Source organism: Vanellus vanellus, assembly GCF_965231255.1.
Source record: "Vanellus vanellus genome assembly, chromosome: 5".
Classification (NCBI taxonomy): Eukaryota; Metazoa; Chordata; class Aves; order Charadriiformes; family Charadriidae; genus Vanellus; species Vanellus vanellus.
Genome location: NC_138910.1, coordinates 78,881,379 through 78,901,716, shown reverse-complemented (window position 1 = coordinate 78,901,716; position 20,338 = coordinate 78,881,379). Strand labels below are relative to the sequence as shown.

The window sequence follows — 20,338 nt, the reverse complement described above, 5'->3', positions numbered from 1 at the left end:
GGAGAAATGTGGATCGCTAGAGAAAAGCCAGGATAAAGCAAATCGGGGGGAAAGTGGATCAGCGAAAATGTCCCGCATCTCTGGCCATCCTTGTGTTTCAAAACAAAACACAGACCTCAACTAATAGCTTTTCCTTGGGAAAATCTTTCTTTCTTTTTTTTTTTTTTCTTTTTTCTTTTTTCTTTTTCCCCTCTCCCCAAAGGGAGGGAATTCCCTGAGATTTCAGCTCCGCAACAATACCGTCCTTAACCCAACCGCGCAGATGATGCCCTGGGCACAGAAAGCAATTTTGCTCTTGGATAGGAAAATAAACACGGTCGGAAAGGCGGCGTGGGCTCTGCTGGAGTCGGGGCAGTGCCACCGCACCGGGGAGACCCGACTCGGCCCCGGCGAGGTCAGCCCAACCTGAACCCGGGATGAATAAGCGCAGTGTTAGGCCCTGGGACTGTACGCGCAGGGGGATGCGACTTGGCAATGACATATTGCTGTGGGAATACACCAACAAGCGGCAACTATTTAGCCTGAAGTAAAGTAATACAACAAGAAAGATTCAGGTATTAAAGAGCCGTTGCTGATACCCCGCGTTTTTACTTTGGCTCCCGTAATATATGAGGTGCGTACGTGCGCACGTATAAACTGACGACAAGTTTTACCAACTTTTTCCTCCGCTCCTTTTCAGCGTCTGACGTGATTGATGGCATAATCAACCCGGGGAGGATTTATGAACATTTACAGAAGACTCTGAGGCAAGTTTCATGTGGGACTTGGAGATTATGTGGTCTTGCCATGGAGGTAGGAACCGGTAAAACAAATAGCACGATCGGAGAAGTTGTCCTGCTTCCAATACACCTCATTAACTAACTCTTCCTCCGCTCGCCCTTCTGAATACAAACACACCGGGTCCCATATCGGCTCCATCTATTGCCCACAGATTTTCTATTTAGACTTATGCAGGCTGCAATTACACCAAATAGTTCTCATATGTAAAGTTCATAAACAGAGAAAAAAGTTCTGGCAGGATTGGTGAGGCGGTGCCAAGTCCCCCTTCCCCCTCCCCCCATCGCAGGGCTCTGCGGATTTTCGGTGGGCGCAGGGACGCCGAGCGCGGGCCGTGCCGCAGGCACCTCCGACACCGCCGGCGGCAAGCGCTGCCCAACTTTGCAGGGTCGTCCCGTACACTTGTCATTGGAGTGTGACAGTCTTTGGCCCGGCTGGGAACTGTGGGAGTCCCCCCGCAGGGAGTAGAGGGGTTAAAAATTCGGAGCCGATGGTTCAAATCTATATTGCAGATGTCCAGTGGGCTCCCATGGCCGCCGGCCGGGCTGCATGGGCCACCGGCCGGGATGGCGGGAGCCGCTCCGGCCTCGCCACTCCTCTTTCGCTTCAAAAGCAGATTTTTTAAAAAAAAAAAAAAAAAAAAAAAAGGCAGGAAAAGTAAAAAAAAAAAAAAAAGGCAAAAAGGTTCACGGGGGAGGCCCGGGGTGGCCTCCCGCTCTCCCGGGGAGGGGGACAGGCTCCCCACCGCCCCGGCCGGCAGGGGATGCGCGCCGTCGCCCGCCCGCCCGCCCGCCCGCCCGTCCATCCGTCCGTCCGTCCGTCCGTCCGTCCCCCCACGGCACCGCGCTCCTTCACGCATCTTGCTATTCAGCCTGCGCCTTGCAGACAAGGTTACCCCAGAGCGGCTCTGTAATCCTTCACTGAAATAGGCTTTATTGATTGCTCTGGTCTATTGTTCCCTTTTCAAGTCCCCCAAGTTCAAGTTCATCCTGGTGTTACATCATGTCTCGTTGCTAGGGGCAACCAGACAGCCCCAGACGTGACTATCATTAGCAAGAGCGGCGCTGCGCCCTCCCACCGCCCGCCAGCCGCTCTGACGTAGCAGCCCCGCTGCAAACACATTGAAGTATTTATTCTGCCTAATTTATGACCTCCACAGCAAGAGAGACCCCCACTCCAAAAACCAACACTGTTGTATATTTAATTAATCTGTCTTTCTCTGGCACTTGGGAAAGTTAGACAAAGGTCTAATTATTGTGTGTCGCTCCCCACACTTTTCTTTTTGGGGTGACTATTTGCATGGGAAAAGAAACGGCGAGGCTGGGCGCGAGTCCCCTCCCTCCAAAACACCTTTTTTTTCTCCCCTGCCCTATTGACATTTCATGAAATACTTTAGCTGCTTAAGGGAATTAGAAAAAAAAAATCTGATGTGAATGTAACTCCTTCTGAGTTGGTATTCAGTAACACAAATCAACTCATGACATGTTTAAATTTAAATGCTAACCACACACTCTGCGAGTTACTTTAAAGGTTAGTTTTTAATCAATAGAAGTTGCTGACTCCGGAGTTTTTAGCGGCGCAGTGCAGCTCTGGGGCCTTTGTCTAGCGTTGGGCTTTCAAACTTTTTTTTTTTTTTTTCTTGAGATGATTTTAGCAATGATTTGCAGACACAGAGTGCTATTGTGCTCCTGACTAGCAACATGTCAATAAAGGAGTAGAGTTACCATGCACCAGGGTGTCAATATGACTCCTGCAGACACTGCTCGGCCTTAATACCAATGAAAAAACTTAATTAACCCTTACGGGATCGACCCAAAACCGCACGGCTATTTTTTAACCTTCCGTGCCGGGGCTGCTCCGGATCGCCTTTACGTGAAAAGCTGCTTTTACGGGATCTGAGCTCCGAGCGCCTCGCGAGCAGCCGCGTCCCGCGTCGCCGGCTCCCGCCGCCCCGCGCGGGCGAGACGTTTTTCGGGCCGAGGCAGCAGAGCCGCCAGACAGAGCGCGGCATTTACCCATCAGATCCCACCAGCACCGCTCTCGGGATACCGTTTTAATTTAGAGCGTCTTACAGCTGAAACGCACACACAGAATGATCCGCCTTTCCTACTAATCATTTTAATATTAAGATCTCATATCCCCCTCAAGCCTTCTGTACACGTCTAAGTCTTCCCGGATTAGGTCTGAAGAGCACCATTGTCCTGCTGAAGCACCTGTGAAACTTCTCTGCGAGGGGAGAGGAGACCTCCGCGCCGCAAATGAAAACGTCTAGGAAGCGTATTATGCACTCGGAGCCCTGGTAGTTGGGATCCGTCAGGGTGTTTTTTGCACAATTAGGGGGGCTTAGAGGGGCAAAAAGAAGCCCCGGATCTCTACGTTCGGGTGGCTGAAGGGTTTTATGCCTTCTTTGAGAGCGCCGCTCAGCGCGGTGCAGGCTGTGCTCTCGCGTCTAACCACCTTACCCAGTTTATCCCTTCACGTTCTGTAACCTATCCGACTGCACCCGGACGGAGAACGGAGTATTGCCTTTCTTAATTTAAAATCTCCATTTAGATCATGTGCACCATCACAATACGGTCGGGATGATATTATCTCCGCGCGTTTTCATAAAAGAGCCAGTATTTTATTTCCCCTCTATTTACTTTGCAGTGCTATGCTCCCAGCGAGTTTAGAGCTAAATGAATCCACCGGAGCTAAAGGTCCTACTCAGTGAAATTACTGCCACGCAGTTGTCGGTGCCACTACGGGTCCGTATTGTCCTGCCGAGCATCTCGCTGCCCTTCCCCGGCGCTCAAGGTGAAACATCAGAAAGAATTCTGCAGTCCGGTACAAGATCTTCGCTTCCCTTTCTCCAGTCAAATGAAGAAGTAATCTCATCAGGTTGAAAAGTGCTGACTAAGGATTTAATAAAGTGCCTGCAGATGTGTGTCATCTCTAAGGTATTCAACTCATGTAATGCAAAACAGTTCCACACCGAATGTGCTTATAAAATTCCATTTAACCATTGCAGAGCTCTATTTTACTGTTCTCGGAGGAGTATTATCACACTTTTTTTTTTTTTTTTTCCTAATTTACAACACCATGAAAGTTGAAACTCTGCGCTGCCAGTGTCTGAGAATCCTCACAGTAGTAAGGTTTTATGAACCATAAACAATATATACTTGACTGAATCCTAAACAGGAAGTCTGCAATGGCAATTACGTTTCTTTGATAGCGCGAGTCTATTTGTTTCTTATGCTCTTCTGGAGATAGCAGAGACACACAAAAATCCTCGAGCCACTTCTGACAATCGGGTCCTTTGTATGGGAAGAACAGCAAGGAAACACTCCGCAATTCAGGATATTTAAAAGGAAAAAAGCTGAAAGTGCCTCATTGACTCCGGTCGCAGTTTCTGCCTGCGTCAGGAGCCCAGAAACAGGCCCATTGTTTATTAAAATCTTCCTAAACCAGCCTTCCTGCGCGACGTGTTCCACCCCCGGCTCCCAAGCCTGACCGTGAGCACCGCGCACGTGGTTTAAACCAGAAAGACAATCAAACGCAAACTTGTTAAATTCACTTCTACCTGCACATCTCCTGCCCTAACAATGAGACCTTTCAGCTCGCACAAAAAAAAAAAAAAAAAAAAAAAAAGAAAAAAAAAGGTGCGGCTCGTAAAGCGGCCCTATCTGTTTTTCGAATTAAAAAGTTAAACAAAAGTCCTCAAGGGCAAAGTTTAACGCTGCGGAAGGAGGTTGTTAATGTGGAATCCAGAACTGGGTGTGACAGTTGGCTTATTTCTCCGGGCGATGGAGGTTATTTAAGGACATTCACACGTTGGAAACTCTGACAAACTCCACACATAGGAGCTTTTGCTTCACCTAATCCACCTAGGGCTAAGACCTGGTCTACGTTAGCCATTTTCTTTAGGTTTCAGCCCGGTTCGGCTGCCTGACGGCGGGACGGGGTCAGTGCCATCGGGACTTCAAACACAGCTGCCGTGGTGCCACGGCCGTTGCTGCCGCGGGCACGGCTGCGCTTGCAGGAAGTTATTGCCGCACGGGCCCGGGCGGGAAAATCCATCTTTGATAAGAACCTAAATAAAAAAAAAAACACCCCAAACTTGCAGCTTTAGAGCTCGCCGGCAAAGCGGCTGTTTGAGCAGCTGAGCTGAACCTGAGCCTGAACACGACCGTCGGGCACCTGCGAGGATTCATCACGGCGCATCAGTCCAGTGGTTTTGTTCGGGGATGACATCTCAGTGACCGCAAGAACTTCAAGGCAACCAAACCCACTAAAACTGGGAAGGTGAATTGGGGTAACGAGTCCTTCTGGTTGCAAAGATAAAACGAGAATGCAGACAGCGAGGCAGCAAACCGGTCCTTTGGACATCACCTTGTGAGAGGTCCCGGGAAGGCTCTTCCCCACGGTGGGTCGTTTGAAAACCACCGGGGCCAAAACTGGGGCTCGGATGCAATTTCAGAAGGGCTGCCAGGGTGGGGGAAGGCAGCGGCAACTCAGCTGCTGGTGCGACTGGCTGGAGGGCTCCTGCGGATAAAGCAACCGCCTTTGCTTTACCCCACGTCCGAATTCGTCCCTCTTTGCTATTGGTTTCTCCAGAGTTTCTCCAGGCATGAAATTTGATCCTACTGCGTAAACCGAAAGGTGAATATTAAAGACAAGGTCACCTTTGTGCCTATGGAAGTTATTTTCTTAGAGCTGGGATTAATTATTTAGTAATTATATTTTCCAGAATGGAATACCGAAAGGGACGTAAGTAGCATGTTGGTCATCCCCAAAGGGACATAAAACAGTGAGTGAATCTTCTGGTTGTCCAACATCCGCACCCAGGAGAGTCGCACGCCCCACTACGAGCATATTTATACTGTCTCGAGGAAGATAAAGCCCGTCCCGGGAGGGACACCAGTCTCCAGGCGATGTGTACAGTAGCTCTGCATCCAATAGCTTTTGCGAGAACGCCAATTGTGGCAAACTGCATTAAATTACGTGCAATAATTTTGTAATATGGACTTCTGCCTGCTGACTATTAAAAATGTATAGTAGTCCAAACCACTTCTCTCCTGGGACCAACAAACTCACTTCAGGCAAGATTTCTGCTCGGGTTCAAACCTCAAGTTGGGAACAGCTAGTGTTTTTAACTAAGTCACCCCAAACCCTCCCAAACCTATGAAAACACATTCATACAGTAACTCCTGCTGTTGTTCCAGACATCTGAATGTTCCAGTAAAGTGTCCCAGCTGGCCCCAGATGTTTCTTAAGTATAAAGCAATGCTCTGAGCGCCGGACCCCCTGCCGCCCGAACCTGAAGCTCAGCGGATTAAAGATTGACTGCGCTATGACATATTCGCATTTAGCCTGAATATAATACAGCAAAGACTTATCAATGGCAAATGTTTGAAATGTAATCCAGCAAGCAGAGTAGGCTGGCACTTTGAATATGTTGTATAAATAATGTATGGGAACTTAAGATCTAAATTAGATCTACAGGAAGAAAACTTTCCCTTTTCTCTGTCTCTAAAAGAAAGTTCTCTCACAATGAGGTCATTTTTATGTCCCTCTTTCGGTTTACAATTTTGCTCTTAGACAGAGGGTCTTCCTTTTACTCCGGGAACATTTTGCAAGTTACAGTTTTCCTCCCGTTTTCTAAATAGTTAAGCGAAGAAGTTCGTTTATTTGTTAGCAAATTGACTTCGAAATCTGCAAAATAACTTCTAAACTTTGCGTGGTACGCTGAGGGCTAACTGCAGTAACGCTAAACCATAACCCTTGCTGTTTAAAAACAACAAAAAAAAAAAGATAGTGGAGTGAAAGAGAGAGAGGAAAAAGAAAGGGAGAAAGAGAGAGAAACAATCCCATTTTGGTTTTTGTTAGAGGACGGCATACTACATAGATCAGAGACTTTTCAAAAAATAAAAACCCCCACTGTACACAAAGCACAGGAAAATGTGAGGAAAAAAGGAAAAACCTAAAAGCAGCTTAGAATGTGTTAACTCTGCCATTCTGTCAGCTTAAAGAGTATTTTATGCTTGATCAACAGCTCTCTTTTATTATGCTTTTCTTTCATTCATTCAAGACATCAAAGACCAGAACCACCAGTGTACCTGATCTACCAGAAGAACTTGTAAGGGTGTTCTAAAGAAACGGGGGTATTGGGAGCCAGACACCCCTGCGGACAAGGCAGTTCAAAGAGAATATTTCAACAATGATTACATTTTGTAAATCTTTGTACGAAAGACAGCTTATTTCCTGCTTTTTTCATGAAAAATAGATTCTATCCATTAAAGTGAGCCCACAGTATGAAAGTTACTTGAGATCTGAGGTACAGCAAGCGGATTAAGTGGATGGTGAGATGAAATCTTTGAGAGAGACGATGGCTTTCTCTGATATTTGTCGCTGCCATAAGGTTTTCTGACTGGGATAGAAACTTCCCCCCCCCCCCCCTTATTTATTTCTAGACTTGCTGATGGCAGCGAAGACGTTTGTAAAAGCAAAATAAACCAAACTGAAACAGAAAGGAAAACCGTAACAAATAAAGGAACTAAGAAAACAAATGGCTGCAAAAACCTTTTGACATGTTTAAAAGAAAAACTATATGTATTTGCCCCACTCCGAAAATCGCAGGCCGGCCATTTGAATCCAGCAGACAACTCCGAAGCGCAGCACACAGACCCAAGGCAGCTGTTTACTTTTCAAAGCCCGTGGTGGTTTCTGCATTGATAAACTATATAACCTCACACACACAGAAGGGATTTTAGCTCTGCCAGACCTCATTGCTCTGTCCCGGTCTCTTTATGCTCTGTCACAGAATAAAAATGATCCTAACACAAACCCTGAAATAATATCTCGCTCCAGAAAGGACATCTTTGTAGATATTTCCTGAGTTACTGCCAAAAAGAATTTTTTTCGCCCATTCATCCTTTCAAAGTTTTGCTATAAACATAGCCAAAAATTGTTCAGGAGTAATCAGAAATGACCAAAATATGACCCACCAGCCAAGTCCAGCTGCGGGGGGAAGGAAGCTGCCCCCACGCCTGCGGCCCGGCCAGCAGCCACCGCTGCCACCACACCTGGGTGACACTCACCGGCGTCGGCACCTCTCTTGCTCCCCCGGGACAAACATCGCCTTTTGCAAGGGAAAGAGAAAAAAGCGGTACGCCTTTTATCAAAGAAGCAAAAAGGCGACTTTAAAACCCGCCTCGTGGTTTGCATCTACTCTTGCGATTTAAAAGTAAATATGCTGCGAAGGGGTTTTTAAATTCTGCACTTTATGCCTCACTGTTTAGACAGCCCTGCATTTTCCTCTGCTGGAAGCACAGGTAAATTTGCTAGAGAGTGCAACACTTTAGTATTTCTTGCGCTAAATCCCACTTATTTCTTTCCTTTTTATGAAATAAAGCATGCATAGGGACTCGGATGTGCTTATAACTTCCCGCCGGGAACTCCCGTGCAAACCGGGATGGCAGACACACTACTGCGCCGGGATGTTCCGGTGTTTTGCTAGGAAAAAAAAAAGAAGCGAGTTTTTCGGGAACCGCTGTGTGCCCGCTCCAGAAACCACAGCTGCCTGCCTTGCCCTCTGTTTTCCCGGTGCCCCTTGACACAGCACAAAGCCGGTGGGTGCACGGGGACCCCCCCCATCCATGCCTGATGGTGGGTGCACGGGGACCCCCCCCCATCCATCCCTGACGGTGGGTGCACGGGGACTCCCCCCATCCATGCCTGATGGTGGGTGTATGGGGACCCCCCCCCCATCCATCCCTGACGGTGGGTGCACAGGGACTCCCCCCATCCATGCCTGATGGTGGGTGTATGGGGACTCCCCCCATCCATCCCTGACGGTGGGTGTATGGGGACTCCCCCCATCCATCCCTGACGGTGGGTGCACGGCGCCGGCGGCAGCCCCGGCTCCCACCAGCCCCTCGCGGTTGCCGTCTGCCCGTCCCGGGCTCCCGGCAGCGGCGTTTTGCAAGTTCAAGTTCAGGTTTAAGCGAAATAAAACGCTCCTCGGGAGTCTGCAGCCAGCCCTCATTTACATGTGATCCCTCTGAACTTCGCCTGCGCCAGCGCGCCCTGTTTCCAGGGCCCGCCGAAGGAATGTTTTACAGTTAGAGCCCGCAGTGCTTTCTCAGGCATTTTAGACCCAGAGGCCCAAGTTTCAAGCTGCAGCATTAAAAGTTTCCACAGAGCTACTGCAGAGAGAGGGAGGAAGGGGGGGGAGGAGGGAAATGAGGAGAACAATATCGTCTTAATTGTCTCTATATAGCTCCACAGTTAAAGTATTACTTTTTAAAGGGACATAATTTATTCTGGAGGCACGGTGTTATAACAACCAGTACATACTTTCACCGCGGCGTAACCCGCTCTATTCTTCATTGTGCTCTCCGGTTTTGTTGCTTTTGCAGAACTCCTCGTTACCCAGTCCCCTATACTGTACTTACAGTTTTATTCAATTTAAGCCAGTTCCTGCAGTCCTCAGGCAAGCGAAACTCCCCTGAAGCCTCAGGAGTTTTGCCTGCACCAGGACTGCAAAAATAATCTCCCCGCAACCACCGTCCCGTCCCCCCCCCCGCCCCCCCCCTCCCAAAAAAAAAAGTTTCTTCACTTTTTATTACTTTAGACAATCGGGGAAAGTCATCCAAAGAAAATCAAGCCCCAGTCTGGGCCTCCCAAGCTCCATTTGCAGCGAGACAGCCTGAGCGCACGCAGACACACACACACACACACACACACACACACGCACACACACGCCGGCTCGGGGGGGTTTGCCCCCCGGGATGCTCCTTCCCCGTCCCACCGAGCCACTGGAGCGACGTGAGGGGCCCGAGGGGTCCCGGCGGGACGGGCTGCGCTGCCGGCAAGTTGCTGCAGAGGCTCTGGCTCTTTGCTCTGCAGAGTTTGGGGTACAAAAGGTAGTTTTCAGCTGCTTTTCTGCAAAGTCCTTTAGAGGAAAGGCTGGGGAGAGACTAAATTGAACTGGAGGGGAAAGCGAGCGCTCCCTCCGAAATGCCCCCCCCGCCCCAAACCTCCAGCGCCCGGGCTCTGCCCATGTGCGATGTCTGCGGGCGAAGCAGAGAAATGATCAGCCCCGCGGCTGTGCCGGGAGAGACAGGGCAGCGTGCACAGCCCCAGGACAGCAGGGCGAAAAATAAGGGGGGGGGACACATGGGGCGGTGGAGGGAGGAGAGGGGACACGCAGGCGAGGAACTGGGCTGCGGGCAGCGGGGGCAGCAGGGATGGCGGGACACGTGCCGGGCAGGTGCGGAGGGACAGAGGGACAGCGTGGGAGATGGGGACTCCGGGACGAGGGGGTCGAAACGACAGAACAGTCGTCAGAAGCAGGCAGAGAAAGGTTGGGGTTTGGAGATGGCAGAAAGGGGAGAGGAACTGGGGTTTTGGCAAGTCTGAGGTGTGCTGGGCAAGGAGACCAAAACCGGTCTTCAAAATTAACACGGACAGAAATAGAGGCGCAGAAGCAACTCTGGTGGTTTTGCCACATTAACCTTAAAATTGAAGGAGACAGTGAGCTGGAGGAATAACGAGGAATCAGTTCAGCATTGAACCTCCCTCCCCAAATCTCCCCTTGAAAAAAGAAAGCCGAGAGGGGACTGCGCTGAACAAAAACCCCTTCCTGAAGGCCACAACTTTTGATGTCTGCGTTTGTCCCGACGCTTTGTACCTTGCTGACCTGAACAAACTGCTCTAAGAGAAGCAGAGGGCCGTACCCCGTGCCTGCACTCCGCGCTTGGCCCCCAGATGTGCGGCCATGGGGATCGATGAAGGGACTTCTCCCGTTACGCCACAGGGAGCCCCCGGCCAGGGACATGGTTGCCCATGAGTCCCGTCCAGCTCCATCAGGGCCATTGGGGTTGGGATGATACAGGACCTGGGTTACCAGGGTGAGGAAAGGCCATCACAGCTCTCCGGTGGAGACACGGGAAAAGCCTTCGCAACGCACGATCTGCCTTTGGACGAGGAGGGACGCATTAGACATGGTTGGCTAAAGGGAGTTGGGTCTTGGCCTAGCTTGGAGTGATTTTCACACATATTGTGAGATGCCAAAGAAAGTCCTGGTGGAGTGTAAAGTCATTAAATGAGATGAAATTAAACAATTCAGTTATTTCTGCTTCATCATATTTGTGCAGTACGGCAGGCAGAATGAATTACTACTAATGATCAAATTTAGTAATACTAATTAAACTATCTCAATTTAATTAATACTAACACAGAAAACAGACAAAATTACTAATGTAAACCTTGAACTTAAAATCAAAAGGTGCCTCTTCGCTTTTATGAGTCACTGAATGTGAAGGCTTTTCTCTGAAAACAGACTGTATAGAAGTGGCTCTTTGTACTCAGTAAGTGAGCTGCTCCATTGTATCGAGAATTATAGCTCTCCCCCACCTTATTTTTTTCTTCCTTTTTTGTAAATTTTACTACTTTTACTCCTCATATTCCTGAAAAGCTTCCAGGAGAAGAATCTTAACTCTGTTTTGACTCACGCAACATCAACAGGACTGATAAAGCAGTTAGCTTTACTGGGCCAGCTTCTGCCCTTGTTACTAGTGTTAGGAAGACGACGAGTTTATAAAGAGCCTGTGGAGCCTCCCTTGCTGGGAATGAACCAGATGGACCATAACCTGGCCTGTACTTTCAGATTTAGCCCACAAGACAATTGGGAAAAGGGCAAAACTAAACCCATCTCTACATCAAGGAAGACTGCTTCGGAGTCACTGAGAGAAAAAAACAGTAGCCACAAGAAAACCCCTCTAGAGATACGTGATGACTGCACTGCAAGCCCTCCCCATAAAGAAAACGTGAATTTTAACCTTTCTCTTATTTGAAAAAGACTAGATTTGTTCTACTGTGTATAGATATAATCAAAATACAAGCATAATTAAACAAAAATATTATTGTATTTCCAAAACAAACTCCTGCCAATAACAACTCTTCCATCTCCTGCTCTCATCGACTTAAATGAATGTACAGTCGGGTCCAATACCATAGATTCACAGACATGATCTTTAACCCAAAGGACTGCAAGAAAGTCCTTCAAAAAAAGAGAGGGGTCAAACAAGGAACATGATGTGTAAAAGTGTTCCTGCAAAATCTCGAATGTCATAGTTTAGCACACGCAAGGATGAAAAAACCCAACCCCACATACAAGTTTCATATCTAACTTTATCTCCTTTTTTAAAAAAAAGATTCCTTTTCTGTTGTCATATTTGAAAAGATGTAGTTATAGCAAAAGCACAAAAGGATACCTAAAGTTGTATAAAGCTGCTTCAAGCAATGCAGAAATGATTGCGCTCAGCCTCAAAGGTGGCTGCGTTTTATCGGTAGTGATTTTTGTTACTCATAGCTCCCAATTAAAATTACATTTCATTGGCTTCTGAAATGTATTCAGCCGCATCTCTTCATGTGTGGCAGTAACTACTATTTGTATAGCTGATGTAAGAGTTGGGTCATGCAAGTCAATATGCCTGAAAATATTATGATTATAGTGTCAGTACTGTTTTCAAAACTGAATATTAATAACCAAAGTAACTAAAGGCTACATAGTCAAGTCTACAAGATATGTTCACGTTTAGCCTCTTGAATTATTAATATTAGATTTTTTTCTTTTTAAAAGTATCCTGGGTTCGGATTATACTTTTCCAGTTCTACCTCTGTTCAAGTAGAATATACTATAAAAACAAATGCCTAAACAAAGATGATACCTTATGTTGTTCTGAACTAAAACCAGGTAAAGTTTGAAAGCTACAACTTGGCATGCTGAGAGTAATTCTTGCTAAGAACTGACACCTTTGTTAAATTTAAAATATAAACAGGTTTTAACAAAATCACAGTCATTTTGCCGCATTTCTTTGGAAGCCCCAATCCTTCCCCTGTATGCTCTTTACATTGGTCTAGGATAGTCCAGCACTAGGGGAGGTGATGCTCAGTGTCCCAAGAACATGAAATCTGCTGCGAACTGGAGAGTCTATCTCCGTTAAGAAATGGCTTCTCATCTTTTGGTCCCTTCTTCTGGAACTTAGCATTCATTTCAGAGCAAGATAGCCTACTTTGCAAGGTGTTCACCTCTGGAGCTTATTTATTCCTTGACCTCCGTGTTAAGGCCATTAAGCAAAGGTGATTCTTAGAACAGAGGCAGCTTAATGCCTATCCATTGGGAAGGATGTAGGGATTGTGGCCTTTAGTTTTTGACCTTCACTGTAGATTGTGGTCCTAATCCTTTGATTGCAGAATTGTTAAAAAGTATATATGGCAGTTGGCAAAAATCTTAATGTTCCAGTAAATGCAAAAGTCATAAATTCAGCTGCTGACCTTTTCCGTCCAGGTCACATGTGACACCTACTGGAGTTTGTCAGTCTGTGTGGAATTTATGGAGCTCATATAGGTATCAGCTGCGAAAGCTGAACTTTCATGAAATGTCTTTCAAAGGCACTTCCAAAACCCTTGTAAAAAGTCAGTATGTCTTTTTTTAAGGGTATACATTCTACACGCGTTTTAAAAGGTCTCATCTCTGCAAATCTTCAACACTTAGGAAACTTCAGCTCTTAAATTGTTATGCTTTACAAAATAGAGAAATCAGACCAGGCATGTAATTATTGTGATTACCAACTTCCAACGACCCCTTTCCAAGCCTACAGAATACACCGAACCCTGCGCGCTCCTTTCTTTCTCACGTGCATCTCTCTGTCCCTCTCTGAAATCGATGGTATTGATGGCGTATTGTCAGTCAGGGAAATGTGATTTGATAGTACCCTAAAGCAGTTGCAAAAGAAGGGAAGGAATACAGAACCTACTCAGGTCCACACCGTGAGCGTGAGATCAATGTTTTCAATAATACGTTTGCCGCCATGTAGCACCCTAACTGTCACAATTAATAATGTAGAAGGAGCTGATTAACTTAAGTAAAGTGCTCTCCACTGTGTAAACACATGAAGATCTATAGGGCAAAAGAGGAAAGAACGAACAAAACGTCATTTTTATATTTTATGTGGACACATTCTTGCTTTCTATTCTGCTCTTGTAACAATTACTGTACTAGCCACTCTGACAGAGTCAATAAATCGATCTGGGACCTGATGCAGCAGCGAGGCAGACTAATCCAATACAGCATTATCTGCAACGGAGGCTGGGGGCGGGCGGGGGGTGGCCAGGAAGTGCGCCAAGCCAAGTAAAAGCTCTACGAGGCACATAACTATAATCTTGCCTTATACTCATTTGTTTGATTTGCGCATGCGTGTGTGCCTGTGGGTGTGTACGTATGCATGTGTGCATCTTGAAGCGATGCAGGAGGGAAGTTCTCTGCCCGTGCTGCATCTCCAAAGTCCTTACAATACCCCAGGGCCTTATGATGCTCCAGGTGGTCACAGGGCCCTGTGGTTCAGCCAGGATCCGCACCCATTCTCATTTAATCACGTCGGCAGCCTGGGCAATGGATTTAAAGACCTGATGACTCTCTCCCCCACCACACTGAAGCCAGTAGCTGCTCCCCCTCTCGCCTGCACCCACAACAGCAGCAAGCGCTGCTGCTTGTCCATTGAGAAACAAATGTGGGAGTCCCCTTCCGTGTACTCTGTACCTGTGAACATAGGAACTGTCACGTTTTGTCAGATTAAATGGTCACTTGGGTCTGGTATTATGTCTCTGACAGTGGCTGCGCTCCTCTTGGGAGGAAGATGCAAGAATCCCTATAAAGGAGATGGACCAAAATCATTTAGCCTGAGGGGAAGCTTCTTCCCAGCCCCATGCAGTAAGTGGCAGGGCTTGTAAATCCAAGTTAGCGGGGAATATGAGATTGAAAAAATAAAAATAAAAGAAAGTTTCCTGCTGAATGGAAAAAAGAAAACTGTTTTTTTGGCAGAAGTTCTTCAAGAAGGAGAACATAGGCCATTGTTATTATGAAGACTTTTCAATGAAAACGCAGAAAATCATTGCCTTTTAGAGTAATTGTTTAGCTAAAGAAAGGTTACACAGCTTGTAGAGAATTTAGTAAGAAATTAAATCTCTCCAGCTCATTCATCATATTTCTGCATTTGCCAACTCTTCCCACCAGGCCCACACTTACTTCTTCTCTCTCTTCTCCCCTACTGTGGAGCATAAGTAATGGCCATAAAACCCACAGAAAGGGTGCCTTACGCACAGGCTTCCTGTTTATTGTAAGGAGGGGGGGGGAAATGCAATAAGTTTAATTGCTTAGTTTGGGAAATTCGTCTATGTCCATTGTAAATAACTGTATGCTATATCTACTGGAAATAGGATGCTTAGTGTTCGTTTCCAAAAGAAGTCTGAGCTGCTCACCAGAGCCTGCAAGGAGGAGGAAGAAAAAGCACAGGAAAAAGGACACCCCCTCCCCCCCCCCCCCCCCACCTCCCAAGGACTAACCCAGGCATTTCTGGGCTGGTTTGGCTCCAATCTACTTTGAAGATAAGGCCACATGATGGTACTGGGAAGTCTTCTATGAATCTTTACCTTTATAGTGCAACATGCGCTTTCTTCTCGAGGTATACTGTTCTCTGTTGCTTTTTAAGAACTGATCTGAGAGCGAAATTTCACACTGCCCCTCTGCGCGAAAGCTCAATTAAAGGGGCTTTGTGCACTGAGCTGAACAGACAGTGAAGGGAATGGGAGTTGGGAATGACCCTGATTTCTGGTCACCTTTGTATCTCCTCTCTGTGGAGCACACTCTGGACTGTCATTAGCAGCCACGATCAGAGCAGCACGTTCACACTCATGCTGCACTGGGGACGTGTGGCTACGGAGCTATTATGTGATCAGGGGCACATCAAGAGCACCACGACTGCAGGCGGGCTCTTTGCTCCTGTCATGGTGGGACCATCTCAGTTTCGGCTCAGCGAAGGATTCAGCCAACAAAAGAGAAGAGCGAGTTTAATATGGCCAACCACAAAGCAAAGGCAGGATCTGAAACTTTCTTCCAGCTTCCCAGCGTCCGCGACCTGCTGGTGCTTGATAGAGATTGACACAGCACTTTCTAAGCACACTCTGTCTAGACTTATACTACATTTTTAGAGCCGTCTCCAGGCCACCCTCCAGATCAGGCCAGTATAGCTGCTTCCTGGGTAGATGATGAAAGACAGCACCAACATTCAGGCCACATATCAGTAGACTGGTGTCACTGGTTCTGCAGCAAAACACTTTTTGCTCAGGGATCAAAACTTTCAGCGGTCGTAACAGGGCTCAAGCCCCCAAGAGACCATCCTTCTTCAGGACCCTTCAGCCCACCCTGACAACTACTATAAATTAAGTGGTCATATATACAACTTTATCTTCTCACACCCTCAACTGTTCATTATAATGGTTCCGTTTCCGATCTCTGTTTTGTGTGTCCCATTTCTTACATGTATTGTATATCTCTAGTAGGAAAGTGATCTATGAGGGTATAGGGCCCACATAGACTCAGGAGCAATCTAAAATTCAGATGGCACTTTGGGCAGTGTGTAACTCTGCTCCGCGTCTCGGAGGTGAGCAGCACTCACTTCCCATTGCCAATATGGGAAAGTCCACAGATCCCTGCTGGATTTGGGAGGAGAATGATCCCTCTAACTTCAACAGCTCTAGAAAGTTGCAGTCCCACACCCCAAATTGTGTTTTTTTTTTTTTTTTTATCTAGTCTCTGCAGATTCCTGTTCTTTACCCAGGAGAGTCGTTATTCCTGCATTTAAATGATGTTCTGAACCTGTCACTACATTTGTTGCCATGGGCCAAGAGAAGGAAAGGGGCAGTCAAGTCTCTGCTTAAACGTGCTTTGCAGTTAAGTTTCTTCCAAAGCCACGTGCGCTGGCCGAGGGACGTTACTTTATGGAATACGTAGTTCTCAGGGGGCTGCACTGATTTGAACAAATGCTTCCAAATTAGTGTTCTTCATCTTCATTCCCGCTCAAAACACAAGCGGTGCATTCAGCCTTGAGCATAAGTATTCTTATCCCGGGGAGGAACAGTCACCCAAGCAACAAGTAGCGCTGACCTGGCTTATAAATAGTTCTGCTCAGAACCCCCGAAATAAAAGGCCTGATCTTGTTCCTGCAGCCTCTCATGTTCTCTGCACGTCCGCTGCAGTGTACGAGCCACACGCAGCCCTTACGCTTATCCTGAACACGAAGTGCCCGGCGAAGGGAAGCGGCGGCTCAGCTGTTAGCACAGTGCAGCGATACCGGGAGACCCTGACCTTCGCCTTCCTCCCCGAGGGCCGGCAGGTGCTGCCTGGCTGACCGGAGTAATTCCTGGGCGCTGGGAAACGGGAGAAAGAGAGAAGGGTGCCGGGGCCGAAAAGGACAGGCGGCTCCCGGTACTCATTAATAAAGCACATCAACACGAGCTGCGCGCGAGTCCGGCGGCTCTGCGTCCCTTCCTGACGGTGCGGAGGGCAGGGCACTGTGGCAGGGGTTCAGCGAGAAGCAAAAATGGGAAATCCCCGCGAAGCGAGGCGCATGTTTCATTTGTCAAAAGGAAAATGTGTGCACTGGTTTCTTTCTTCCATAGGGTGGCAATGGAACCTGGGCACAAAACAGCTCTGCGGTCTCAGCCGCCGGAGCGATAGCTCTGGAGGAACTGCATTAGTTTCCTATTCAAGGTGCTGACTTTGATCTATGAATCCTATACGCTTTCTTTCGGGCCCCGCTACCTGCGAGACTGCTTCCCTGCCTCCCCCTGCCCGCCGCCTCCAGCCGCAGCGAGGGGCATCACCTGCACTGCATTCCTCCGAATCAAGCGTCTAGGCAGCAGTGACTGGCTGTTATCACAGAAGGACCATCGACTGTGGAATTTGCCTCCCTCCCTTGTCTGACAGAGCTCACATCTGCTAACCTACAGGACACGGCATAACGCTCATTTTTTTCTCGTGCCCTTCGTTTTAAAGTGCTGCCAGTGAAAAATTGCAGGTCGCCGTTTGCTTTCTAAAAGGATTGTGGGGAAGTAAAATAATCTTTCCCTCGTCTCTCGAAAAGAAAGTAATTGTACAATTAGGTTTGGGTACGCACCTGAGGCATAAGGTGGTTTTTTAGAGATAAATAAAAGCCTAAAAGAAGAAGCTACAAAGATACCACTGTCTAATTCAGGAAGGTAGAGAACAGGAGCAGATCTAAAGTTAGCCATTTCCTTATACCATAATCATTTTGCTAAACTTTAGTAATTTCCCCCCCTAACTTACTCGTTTATAGATGTGTTTCACAGCATGCATTTTTGTAGCCCGTCCTTGTAAGGCTGTGCCTCTGAGCTTGCTGGTGTTCATACGGGTCGTTTTGCTGCCTAGCTAAGCTCGTTTGACTTTTGGGGGTTTTCTTATACTTTACCGCAGCGTGCTAGGTACATTATGGACTTTTCATTTTGATCGTTTTGCGTTATTAAAGGCTGAGCTCTATCTAGAGGGCGGTTGTAGCTGGGTGGCTCTCGGGCCCCACCAGGGAAAGCGTGAAAAGACGAGACCTTGGCTTACTATCCATGATCTGGCTGTAGCTTTGGGATCAAGCGAAGCCAGAAGCCGGAAGAGCTTCTACTTCTGTTCTAGAAAACAGTTTTATCTTTTCCTAGAGAAAGGTAAGGGAATAAATATTTGGTGTTGTGCTTAACTAAGTTTTAGAAACTAACTGGGATGGGTCCGATATAAAGCATGTTTAGATTAGAGAGGGATTTTTCCTGAAACAGCTGGACAAGAGGGTGCATGGTACGCTTTCTCTCTTAAGCAGAGAAGAAAACTATTTAGATTCCTACAGGTGGTAAAGCAGTCGATCCTGTGCCCTGGTGCCTGCGGTGGGAGGCAGTTTCTGTTCTGCGCATCCCCCTACCCCTACTGCGTAAGGCACCCGGGCTGCTGGCAGGTAGGAGGGATTAGACAGAGCAGGCATGTGTTGCTCAGGAGCTGTTTTTAGCATCCAAAGTACAATTTCCAGGAAGATGTAGGGTAAGTAGGTGGCAAACAGGACTCAGCCTAGTAAACAATGTTTATGTGAAGTGGAGCTGCAGCACACCGAATACTTACAATCCCTAACGGAATTTTGTAGTATAGGGCAAAGTGAGGGCATTAGAGATCAGCAAACACCGTTTGGAGTGGCGAGTGACGGTGCAATCTCCGGCGACGAAGAGCAGGTTGCTTGTTTAGTGTTAGCAGCTGCACGTCCTCTGAGCGCATATCCTGCATTTCACAATTACTTTTGTCGCTTGGTTAGGAAAAAAAAAAACCAAAAAAACCAACCCAAAACTCAGAACCCTTTATTCTTTATTAGTGGTGTTGCTACTGATAGGCTAGTCCCTAATTAATGTGATGGTACTTTCCCATTCCTCTACCACTCTTCTTATTACAAGTCCTTGGCAATATGAGAGACGTATCTATTACTTAGTCATGAGGTATCCAGACCAGCTTGCTTTTGAAACTAAAGACTGTGTACCCCAGGCATACTGTATTTCTGATTTGCATATGGAAAAGGCAGTTAAAAAGCTGATGCCCCCATACTGCTTGCGAGTCAAGTAGCAAAAGTAAATGATTTATCAAGCAAAGGTTACAACACCTGTGCCTTTTTGTCAACATATACAGAGGATGCCAAGTCAAGTGCTTCTTCTAATAGCTCAAACAGAAATTTAGATTCAAATAACCCCCCAGATAGGACAATTATGCGGTGAGCCGCTGGAGCGGCAGAGTGATGGATGGGGTAAGCAGAGGCAGTGTCTGAAAAAGCAAACCAACTGAAAAGTTTTGAAGCTGCTAAAACCAGAGAAAGCCAACAGCCCTTTTGGGGCGTTTGTTACTGAATCAGATCTACTGACTTAAATCAGTTTATTTCCTGGTCTCTTCTGTCATGGAGTTGTCGTCCTGCTACAACCTTTGTTGACAGAGGAAGACGGCCTTTTTCTAAATAAAGTATTATAGAAAGTCTATAAAGTTCCTTTAAGGGATTATATTTGAAGCAATCTGACATAAATTAGAATATGCTGCTAATGGAAATGTCTACTGCTAATTTTTATAATGCCCATTATGAAAGGCATGTACTGGTTTTAGTTATTTAAAAACAGCCCAGGACAGAATGATCCTTGCTCAAACCCAGCTACGCTGTTGCACATTTGTCTGAGATTTTATTCCAATGTTCTGTGAAAGCCTGTGAATGCCCATGTATGGGAAATGCGACTTCTGCTGCACGGCACTGTCACATCCCTGTGCACAGACTCACTTTTGCAGCATTTTAAGATTAATAACAATGATGCGTAACTCAAATGACCCACCAATTGGAAGAGAAAATCAGAGCCACCATAACTCTGACCATAATGTTTTCTTAGAGCTTGTAGCTGGACCGTTATTTTAAAAAAGCAGACGTTCAGATACAGTCTTCATTTTTTATTTTGTTGATCCAGCAGTAAAGTGTTGCTTAACCCTTCTATTTAAGCTTGACTTTCAGAAGCTCTGAGTGTTCGCTGCTTCCTCTTGTCTAAGGGAGCTGTGTGGCCTGGCAGTTACTGGTCCTCAGGACCCATATCTTAGGCTGACTCTGAATGTACTATAAAAATCCTGATGGAGAGCAGCCACCTCAGCTGCTTTTAATAACACAGTCCT

The 20,338-nt window shown here is 46.9% G+C and overlaps 1 protein-coding gene across 5 annotated transcripts in view; it reads right to left on the bottom strand.

Moving 5' to 3' along the window:
• The window catches only part of NFIA (nuclear factor I A), a 253,310-nt gene that overhangs the window by 3,252 nt on the left and 229,720 nt on the right, over positions 1-20,338 (bottom strand). The gene's annotated exons all lie outside the window — the stretch shown is intronic.